This window comes from Gekko japonicus, unplaced genomic scaffold (assembly GCF_001447785.1).
Source record: "Gekko japonicus isolate JY-2015 unplaced genomic scaffold, Gekko_japonicus_V1.1 scaffold481, whole genome shotgun sequence".
In the NCBI taxonomy this organism is placed as follows: domain Eukaryota; kingdom Metazoa; phylum Chordata; class Lepidosauria; order Squamata; family Gekkonidae; genus Gekko; species Gekko japonicus.
The window spans coordinates 243,967-255,097 of record NW_015165248.1 but is presented as its reverse complement, the minus strand read 5'-3'; the positions used below and the strand labels follow the sequence as shown (position 1 = coordinate 255,097).

Below are 11,131 nucleotides of genomic sequence, written 5' to 3'. Positions count from 1 at the left end.
GAGGGCGGGTGTGGGCGGCCGCGAGTCCCGGGCGGCTGGAAGCTGCTGGCCCTCGCTTGGGGGGGAAGGAGCGGGGGTGTGGAGGACACAGAGGAACCGGCAGGATGGGGGCAGGAGAGCTTACCTGCTCCTGCTGGTTCCTCCTCCTTCAGCTCCATTTGAAGCTCCCCCGCCGCCCCCCCGCACGAGTTTTGCGGGTCTTCTTTCTTGTCCTTATTCTATTTTCAAGAGGTTTTTTTTCTGTGTGGATACTTATTTTCACCAACAGGGGGCTCACTCTCCCCCAACAGCTTTTCCTACATAGTCAGTAGACTTCCTCGGTTTGTAGAAAAATCCAAAAACTAAAAAAAATCACTTCAGGGATGGATGAATCCCCCCCCAAAACCTTTTGAAATGGCCTCTGCAGGGATCTGCTTCAGGCATCAACGGTGAGAGATTAGAATGTTCGGGGAGGGGCGCTTCTAACTGTCAGTAAAAGGGTGGGGGAAGGGCCCTTTCCAGGCCTCTTTGGGCCTTTCAGGGAAGGAGGGAGGGAGGGAGCCTTGGGGGCAGGCCTCACAAGACTTTCCAGTGCCAGGCTGGGGGATTTCTAGAGATTTTGTGGTGGACTCTAAGGAAGGCTGGGTTTGGGAAGCGAGAGGCCTCAGCTGGGTATAATGCCACAGAGTCCACCCTCCAAAGCAGCCATTTTCTGCAGGGAGACAGATCTCTGCTGTCTATAGTCCAGTTGTAATTCTGGGGGGTCTCCAGGTCTACTCTACTACTCTAGACTATTGTAGGCCTGGCAGTAGTCTAGGGTTGCCAGGTCCCCCCTGATTTGCATGACTCACCTAGCCTCGGCTGCTTGCTACCATCCATCAGCAGCCACCCTATGAAAGCCAGTGAGGTGCAGCAGTTAGAGCTTCAAAGTAGAGTCTGCAAGACCCAGGTTCAGATCCCCATCTTGCAGTGGAAGCTGACTGCGTGATTTTGGACCAGTCACATATTTCAGCCTAACCAACCTCACAGGGTTGTTGTGCAGATAAAAAGGAGGAGGGAATAATGTCCCCACTGTCAAGAAAGACTGCATTTTCCCTAGGTAGAGGCTGTGGGGGAGGGGGTGGAGACAGAAAGCTGAAGACAGGCAGATAAAGGTAGTTTGGCTGTTGGGTGGGAAGGAAATAGGGTTGCCAACTCCAGGTTGGGAAATTCCTGGACATTTGAGGGGTGGAGCCTGGAGAGGGTGGGATTTGAGGAGGGGAGGAACTTTGGACTGGTGTAATTTCATAGACTCCACCCTCCAGCTATTTCCTCCACGAGAACCACCATTGCCAGCCTCCGGGTTAGGACTGGAGATCACCCAGAATTACAACTGTTCTCCAAGTGACAGAGATCAGTTCCCCTGGATAAAATAGCTGTTTTGGAGGGTTGAGTCTATGGCATCATACCCTGCTGAGGCTGCTTGCCACCCCAAGCCTCACTGTCCCAAGGCTCCACCCCCAAATCTCCAGGAATTTCCCAACCTGGAGCTGGCAGCCCTAAGGTGAATTGATCTCTGTAGCTGGGAGATCCGTTGTGATTCCCATACCACTGCCACTGCTGCTGTGGGGGGAGAGGAATCAGGTGGGTGGCTAGGAGCACTGCCACCACTACTGCTGCTGCTGCTCTGTGGAGTGGGGGAGGAAGCAGGCAGGAGGCTGGGAGAGTGATGGGGGCAGAAAGAAAGAATGATGGGGTGGGGGCAGACAGAGAGAGAAAGAGTGATGAAATGGGGAGGCAGAAAAACAAAGAGAAAGATGACAGGTCAGAAAGAAAGAGGAAGTCACATGCATGGAGGAGAAATAGAGAGTAAGAAAAGGGGGGCAGAAGGGAGAAATAGTGTGAGAGAGGTAGGGGGTGAGGAGAGGAAGCAAAGGTGTGACGAATGAGATAACTATCCCACAAGTTTCTTGCGGGTCTCCATTTGTCTCAGTCTATTCATAAAAATGCAAACTGCAGAAACCCAAGCAGCCTCAGTTTGTTCTGTTTTTCTATTCAAAACCTGTCCCCCTGCTGACAGCCAGTGCTGATGTAGTGGTTATGATTAGAGATGTAACATTTCTGGAAATTTTGAAACTATGGGGGAAAACATTTTTATTCCTTTTTTCCCTGGGAGGGGGACTTTTTTGGAGGGGAAGTGAAATATGTGCAACATTTACTTTCCTATTCAACTTATTTTACTAATTTAACATAAGATATCTCATATATAACATAGGTAGTAGCACATAACGTTATACTATTTGGTATATTTATGGAATTTATAAGTAGAAATTTCTTCATTTTCTATAAGAAAAAATGGAAAGATACCCAATATTTTATAGTGTTTCAAATCACTGCACCCTATGCTGCCTTAGCACGTGTATCTCGCTTTTTGCCATCTTAGAGGTATGAAAAATTTAAAAATTGATAGTAGAAAACAAAGTTAATTATTTGGACAGATACACTCTGTGGAACTACCTGTATACTGGAGATCAAGTTATTTATAGAACTGAAAACACTGAACTTGTTAATAATGTATTGTCATTATACTATGGTTTAGCATTTTATTTACTTTATTTATAATTATATTTATTTATATTAATTGCTACCAACATTATTTATATTTAAAAGTAAACATATCCTTGGAAATATGTTGTATATTTGTATACTATACACAGAAATTATCATCATCATAATCAATATACCTAATTCTCAAAAAACTTGCAGAACTGAAGAAAAATCTGAAATCTAAAACAAACAAAAACAAAACACTGGAGAGTTAACCCTCACAAATGACAGAAGCAGCACTTGTAGCCTTACAAAGCAAATGACCTCAGTGGCTGTTGCTAGGAAACCACAACAGTATTGCCAGTCTTCAGATCTTGGTTTCTATTTGCAAAAATCAGGGAAAGGGGGCAGGGATTTTCCAGAGTCCTTTTCACCTCTGACTCATCAGAGCCAGGGCTAGCTGCAACCACCAGATGACTTGATACCACACCATTTGCAGGCCCAGCTGCTTGCTGCTGCTCAACAGCAGCCACCCTACAATAACCAGTGTGGTGTGGTGGTAAATGTTTCAGACTAGGATCTGGAAGACCCAGGTTTGAATCTCTACTCTGCCATGGAAGCTGGCTGGGTGACCTTGGGTCATTCATACACACTCAGCCTCACCTGCCTTACAGGGTTGTTATGAGAAGAAAATGGAGTGGAAGAAAATTAGGGAAACTGGGTTGGATCCTGTGAGGCAAAGCACCCCTGGTTAATGTGAATGGTAACAGGCTTGTTCCATCCTGCAAGTGTTACTAATTGATCTCTTGGCCCACACAGCTCTTATCATCTTCAAGGCCAGAGCTGAAGATGTGGTAATTAACTTCTCATGAGAACCTGTGGCCTACAGGATGGGAGGGGGAGAATCAGAAGTGGTAAGGTAATATTCTAGAGCAGTGATGGCGAACCTTTTAGAGACCGAGTGCCCAAACTGTGACCCAAAACCCACTTATTTATCGCAAAGTGCCAACACGGCAATTTAACCTGAATACTGAGGTTCTTACTTTAGAAAAAACAACTCAAAAATTAACTTAAGATGATCCAAACAAGGAAAGGAAAGCAATCCCAAATTCTTTCATTTACTTAAAATTATTTGGCAGAGAATTCGACACTTTAAAGATGGTCTGGGCCTGTTTGGGGCGATGGCATGCGTGCCCACAGAGAGGGCTCTGAGTGCCACTTCTGGCACCCGTACCATAGGTTTGCCACCACTGTTCTAGAGGGTTCTACCAAAAATGTGTTCTGATTGGCTTGTCATCATCACCTGATGCTGCTTGACCAAAAATTATAATTGAACAAAGGCCCAGAAGGAGAGACTAGCTTGGATTCTCATAGACTGAAGGCCTGGACTATGACATGCTTATATTGCAACAGACAGCAATGTAAAAAACACATCTCTTGTGGACTTTTATTCTTGGACTTAAGGTTTGCGCCATCTAATGCAAGTTCTAAGAGTTTTCTTGTTTTTCTGCAGTATGACTTAATAGTATTTTGTTTTCAGTAGAATAAATCTTTGTCTTCATAGAAATTAAATAAAACTTCACAATATTTTAATAAAAGATTTGTTTACTTGTGTGCAACAGCCCTGAGAACCCATGAGGTTCAGCTTTGGACTTCTTGACAGATTCCCATTGTGGAGAACGGCAAGGTATAAATGAAGTAAATAAATGATAAATACAGCTGAATGGCGGGGGGCAGATAAAAGGCAGGCTGGTTGGTGGGTGGAGAGGACAGAGAGAAGCAAGGAAAGATGATATGGGAGTTGCCAGGAGGAGGAAAAGATGAAATAGTGTAGGGAGAGGGATACAGCAGAAAGTGAGTTATACCCTGCAAGTCCTTCTAGGTTCCCCACTAAGCAACTGGGCCTGGCCCAGCAGCTAGCACAACACAACTAGACCAAGCACAGTACAGTGGCTGGAACCATGCAGGGTTTTCCCAGGCAGAAGCTGCCATGGGTAGGTGAAAAGTACGCAGACAGAGAGTGATTTCAGCTAGCCTACTTTATTGGATCAGGAACAAGACAACTTTAGCCGGCTCGCAGGCCGGCTTATATGTCCCGCAAAACTGCCACCCATAACACACCCTCACTTCCCAATAGGTTATTTACAGTGGCTGAGAGTTCCATAGGCTCTCAGCCGTGAACCTAGCCCACTGATTGGTGCGGGCTAGGATCCGCATATTCCATTGTCTCTTTGAGCGAAGCTCAACGTTTGTGCTTGACTGCGTAGAGCCCCAGCTGGCCACGTGGTCTGAACTGGATATATTACACCCCTCCCCCCTTGGTCTGCAATACACCCACAGAAAAAGTCCTTCAAGTGGGCTGGTAACTTTCTGGTGCGAGTAGAGCGGCGAAGCTCGGGAACTGCTGCTGTCTCCACCCCTGAAGCCCTCAGAGGCGAGCTGACTGGGAGAGGCGCTGGGGGTCCCGGTGCCAGCGTTCCTGGTGCCACTGGGAGAGGGTCCTCGGGTGCGACCAAGGGTAGAGGCCGGTGTTCTGCTGGTTGTGGAAGGGCTGAGGTATCTGGGGCATCTGCAATATCCAAGTCCTTGGGTTCCAGTGGCATCATCCGGCAGTGTAACTGGTCGATGTGCCAGTGTAGTATCTGCCTGTCTTCACATGAAACCTCGTACGATCTTGGACCTTTAACTCAGACTATTCAAGTTGGAATCCAGGCTGGTCCCCAGGTGTAGTTCCTGGCATACATGGGATCCTCCGGGAAGAATCCCCTGGCTGCCTCACATGTCTCTGTGGCCGATGCCTCTGCCAGGGCTCAGTCGGGGTGCAGGCGATCCAGCCGGGTCGTCAGGCAGTGGCCAAGAAGTATCTCTGCCGGCCTGTGCCCTGTAGTGGTGTGGGCCGTTGTTCACTGGCCGAAAAGAAATGTAGCCAGTTTATAGTCCCAGTCTGAGGAGTCCAAGCACTGGAGAGTGTCCTTCATAGTCCTGACCATGCGCTCGGCCTGGCCATTGGTTGCTGGGTGGAACGGGGCAGACCGGATGTGGTAGATACCATAGTATCTCATGAAGTCCTGAAATTCACTGGACGTGGACGCCATCCCATTGTCTGTAACCAGCGTGTCCAGCATTCCCTGGACACTGAATATCCGCCACATCACCCAGATGTCTGCCTTCAAGGAGGTTGAAGGCACGGGGACTACCTCCAGCCACTTACTGAAGGAATCCACCAGTATAAAGAAAAGTTGCCACTGGAAAGGTCCCGCAAAGTCCAGGCGGTGGGAAGATTCCCAGGCCCGTTCCGGGGCACGAGGTGGTTCGGGCCGGGACGCTTGGCAAGGTTGACACCTCTTCACTACATCCTCTATGTCCCGGTCCATCCCCAGCCACCAGATGTAACTATGGGCCAAGGCTTTCATGTGCACCACCCCGGGATGTGCCTCGTGCAGAGCGGCGAGGACCCGTTCCTGTAAGGGCTTAGGAATGACCACTCTATCATTTCTTTCACTAGTCGCCAATATTTTTTAAATTATAGCATGACCACCACATGTGGTAAAACGTGCCAATACCATGTTTGCATTTCCAACAATACTTTCCTAATTTCTCATTAAATTTATTCAATCTGTCAGGGGAGATATGCCACCTATAAAACATCTTTACTACATTTTCTTTCAAAGCACTCGATCTAACCATCTTTATATTTCTCATCCAAATTTTATCCCATTGTTCAAAACTTATAGGATAACCTATATCTCGCATCCAGGCTAACATCGATGGTTTCACCTGTTCGTCAGCCATTTTCCATTCTAGCCAAAAATTGTAGGCTTTTAAAATAAACTTTTCTTTTGTACCTAACCAGATCTTATCGAGCTCTGTTTTCGACTCATATATACCCACTTGTTTATCTCTTGGCCATCTTGACATCATTTGATTTTCCCCCCCACCATGTTAGGTTAGGCTTGTTCTTTTAGGAGTTTATCCGAAAATATTTCTCTCTTAGAATCTAGAATATCTTCATATCTCCAATTTGGGTACTTGGTATAAAGCGATGGAACTGCAAAGGCCTCTATAGGTGAGAGCCATCGAGGAATTTTTGTATATTATATTGGATAAGATAATAGGTAGATACATTCCTATGACCCCAGAATGCTTTTTGTTAAATGTGATACCTGATACTTTTTTGAGAAAAGAGATATATTTAATAATACAAATCTTGACAGCAGCAAGAATTGTACTTGCCAAGAAATGGAAGGAGGAGAATATCCCTTCCAAAGAGGAGATTATTTGTAAAGTATTCGAAATAGCAGAGTTGGAAAAACAAACTTGTGTTATTGAAGAAAAAAGCGAGGAGAAATTTGAAAAGTATTGGTTAAATTTTTATAATTGGTTGAAAGAGTCAAAATTTGGTTTAAATTAACTGAATAAAGCAAATGGTAGAGTGCATGGGATATTTATTTTAAATGATTTGAGGATATCTGCAAAAAGAAATTACGGCCTAGAGCTGTTTATGTTTTTCTTTTTCTGTATATAAAATGTGGAAAATTTAATAAACAAAATATTAAAAAAGGAATGACCACTCTACTTCCCCACATTACACAGCCCTTGTGGACGGACAGCTTGTCCTTCCGAGAAGCAAAGGGCGTAAAGTCAGGGTCTCCTTTGGCTGCGGGCCACCCCCTCACCACCCAGTCCAAGACCCGGCAAAGCACCTTGTCCCTGGAGGTGCAGCGAGCCACCTCAGTGACGTGGACCAGCCGATCCGGGAGTGACTCCAGGAGAGCAATCTGGTTGCGGGAGCAGGATCCGGGTCACAGACCGACAGCGGCAGGTGGCTCAGGGTGTCCACATGGCCCATCGCTTTGCCCGGGCAATGGATGAGAGAGTAGGAATACCCAGCCAGGAAAATAGACCAGCGGAGCACCCGTGGAGAAATCATCTGAGGGGTCTGGCGGTCGGGGGCTAGGAGACCCAGCAGCAGCTTGTGGTCAGTGAGGACCGTGAAGGGGCACCCATACAGATAGTGGTGAAATTTTTTCACCCCCGCCACAATAGCCAGCGCCTCCTTATCTATCTGTGTGTAATTGTGCTCCGCTGCAGATAGAGTCCTGGAATAATAGGCAACTGGGACCTCGCGGCTGTCCGGCAGCTGGTGGCCCAGGACCACCCCAACCCCATAGGGTGAAGCGTCACAAGCCAGCACCACCAGGAGCACCTCATCAAAATGCGCCAGGACCACATTTGAAACGAGTAGATCTTTTACCGCATGGAATGCAGCAGCTTGCCGTGGACCCCAGACCCAAGGGGCAGACTTGTCCAGGAGGTGGTGGAGTGGTTCAGCAATGGCAGCTTTGAGGGGCAGGAAGGAATGGTAGAAGTTCAGAAGCCCCAGAAAAGCCTGAAGTTCTGACTTGGACGCTGGAGGCGGCGCTTGCGTGATAGCTGTCACCTTGTCCGCGGTGGGGTGGATGCCGGAGGTGTCAACCGCGAAACCCAGGAACTCGACGTGAGGCACCCCCAGGAGACACTTTTCTCGCTTCACCTTGAGACCCACTGTGTTGAAGCATTGTAGGACGGCCCGCAGACAGTCAGCGAAGGATGAGTTGTCCGGGGCGGTGATCAGCACGTCATTTAAAAATGGCTGAACCCCGGGGATACCTTTCAGGAGTGACTCCATAAAAGATTGAAAAATTCCCGGCGCGACTGAGACCCTGAAGGCGATGAACGTTGAACACCCCCTTGGCGCGGCGGTCTTGATGGGCCTTCTCATAAGCGGTCACCTCCTGGATCGCTTTATCTAGGTCCAGGTCGTCCTGGCTGACCAGCCTCCTCCGGAGCTTAGGCTCCCTTAGTCCCACAAGGAACTGGTTGAGAAGAGCTTCAGCTAGGTCGGAGAAGGAACACCTGGTGGGGCCCCGACGCAGAGCCGCCAGGAAGTCCGAGGCGGTCTCGTCGGGGCCCTGGACTTTCGCAAAAAAGTCCATGTGCTCCACAAACTTAGTTGGTTTGGGGGCCAGGTGGTCGGTCAGCGCCTTGACCAAAGAGTTGTAAGACTCGTCCTTGGTCAGCCTGGGCACTATAAAATCCTTAAGTAGGAGATGGGCCTCCATGCCACAGTGGCGCAGAAGGTACGCTTTTTTCATACCTGTGTCCGCTACGTTGTGGATGGTGAAGTGGCTCTCGAGGGTCTCCAGCCATGTTTCCCACTGCGAGGGTTGGGAGATGTTGAAAGCCAGGAGACTCTCTGATGCGGCAGCCATCTTACATTTCCACGTGGAAGCAATGGCGGGAACTAGTGGGCGTAGAGAAGGAGCGGTGCGGTGCTGCTCTCAGGGTCAGCGATGCGATGCTCGGAGCTGGGAGCAGTGCGATGAGCGGCGCTTCTCGAAGAACGCACGATGCCAGCGGCGGTGGCGATTTTGGCACAGAGACTCAAGGCGATGCCCGGAACGTGGTCTCTGTTCAGAGGGAGATGGATCCCATCCTCGTCGCCAGTGAAAGGTACGCAGACGGAGAGTGATTTCAGCTAGCGTACTTTATTAGATCAGGAACAAGACAACTTTAGCCGGCTCGCACGCCAGCTTATATGTCCTGTGAAACTGCCACCCATAACATACCCCCACTTCTCAATAGGTTATTTACAGTGGCCAGGAACCTAGCCCACTGATTGGCGCAGGCTAGGATCTGCATAGTCCATTGTCTCTTTGAGTGAAGCTGATGTTTGTGCTTGACCGCGTGGAGCCCCAGCTGGCCACGCGGTCTGAACTGGATATATTACAGTAGGGAAGGAGGAAGCTGAAGACAGGGGGAAGATAAAGGCTGGTAGGTGGGAAGCAGAGAAGGAAGGAGGAAAAGGGGAGACACTGTGGTGACTGCTGTGGGAGACAAAGAGAAAATGGAGGGGAGGGGAGAATGAGATGCCTCCACAAGTCCTTGCCAGTCCCCACTTGCCATAAGCTAATTCTTTAGAGTTTTTAAACATAATTTTTATACTGCACATTTTGAATAACACCTTGACGTAAAAACATTCTACTCAATCCAAAAGAAAAAACAAACCAGTTTTTCAGCGCTCTCCACAATTTTTCATTTTTTTTGTTTGGAAAAAAAATGAAAAATTGAATTGAAAAAATTATCCTTAGGGGGGAAAAACCCTTTAAAAATCTTTCCTCCCCCTGGAAAATTTTCTGGTTTTTTTTCATATTTGTAGTTTGAGTTTTGGAGTAGGATCTGAAAGACCTAGGTTGTGATCACACGAGCAGTGTGGCCCGACACAGCCACCCTTCCCCTCCAAATCAAATGAGTGCAGTCACACAGCCACATCTGTCAGGTGTTCCACTGGCATACTCATACTGTCATAGGATGACTTGGAGCCAGGTTAAAAAACACCACATCACAACTGGTGTTTTGGTTCCCCACGGATACATTGGGCATGGCCAGGTGTCTGAAAATGGGGGATCACACGCAGAACAGATTTGTCTGACTGAACTTGCTGCTCCGTTCCCGCTGCTAGGGAGGTTTTTTTGAATTTTTGCCTATATGCTCATGCATGCATATGCATTTTGGAAAAAAACTGCACTCCCTGGCTGAGGTGCTGCAGTACTGTGGATGCTTGACCACGGGATGTCTATGTGGGTAACCCTCAGCAGGGTGTGCTGTCTGGATGATATGCCCTGCAACACTTTAACCAAGAAAAAGATGGGGGGGGGGTAACAGTACGATTAGAGACAGCACCATATCTCGTGAAGCCTCCAGTGTGACCACAGCCATAGACTGATCCCCAGTTTGGCATGGAATCTTGCTGGGTGTCCTTCGGTCAGTCATACACACTCAGCCTAACCTACCTCACAGAGTTATTGCTGTAAGGATAAAATGGAGGGAGAACTGTAAGACACTTTGGTGGGACATAAATCAATAAATGATCTATATTATTTGGATATGAAAGGATGTGATTTTAAAGGACACATCTTTTCTCCTTTAAAGTGCTAATATCATACTATAAAATAACATTATTTTCCCTCTAGCCATCTATGCTTTTCTCTCAAGGAAACATCATAAGATGGTGGTCAACCTTTCTCTAGCAGGGCTCTGGTGACTAACAATTGGATAATAGACATTAAGTTTGGATGACTTTTCCTAGAACAGGGAATATAAGGTGGAAGAGATGCTTCCCTATCATTCTGGAATTAAAAAGTCTTGTTAAGAAAAAGACAGCCATTCAAGCTTTAGCCATATCATTCTTCTCCCAATGAACATCCAGCCCAATCCCCAGGTTTTTTAAATGTTAGTAAACTTGGTTGAGATGAATGGAGTTTCTTGCAAATAAGTGAGCATATGACTATGATGGTCTCCTTTGTCTGTTAGCTTTTTAGTTATCCTTTCATTGCGCTGAGGTTATATGAAGTATTGTATCATCACCTGCATAACCCAAAATTAGAGATACTTCTAAAATTATTCTCTGCTCAGTTTCCAGAATTCTGGAAGTTTCTGAAGTGGGATCAATGCATTAACAATATCCCACCATTCTACTTTTTATTTCTGAATGTTGTAACAACTCTGTACATGTGCACTACCCTCTAGATTACAGTTCCTTGGTATCTTATTCCCCTCTACATTACCAATGTGCACATGTTCCTTT

General features: G+C 47.2%; 1 protein-coding gene across 1 annotated transcript in view; it reads right to left on the bottom strand.

Moving 5' to 3' along the window:
* The window catches only part of LOC107109475 (metabotropic glutamate receptor 8-like), a 331,492-nt gene that overhangs the window by 87,115 nt on the left and 233,246 nt on the right, over positions 1–11,131 (bottom strand). The gene's annotated exons all lie outside the window — the stretch shown is intronic.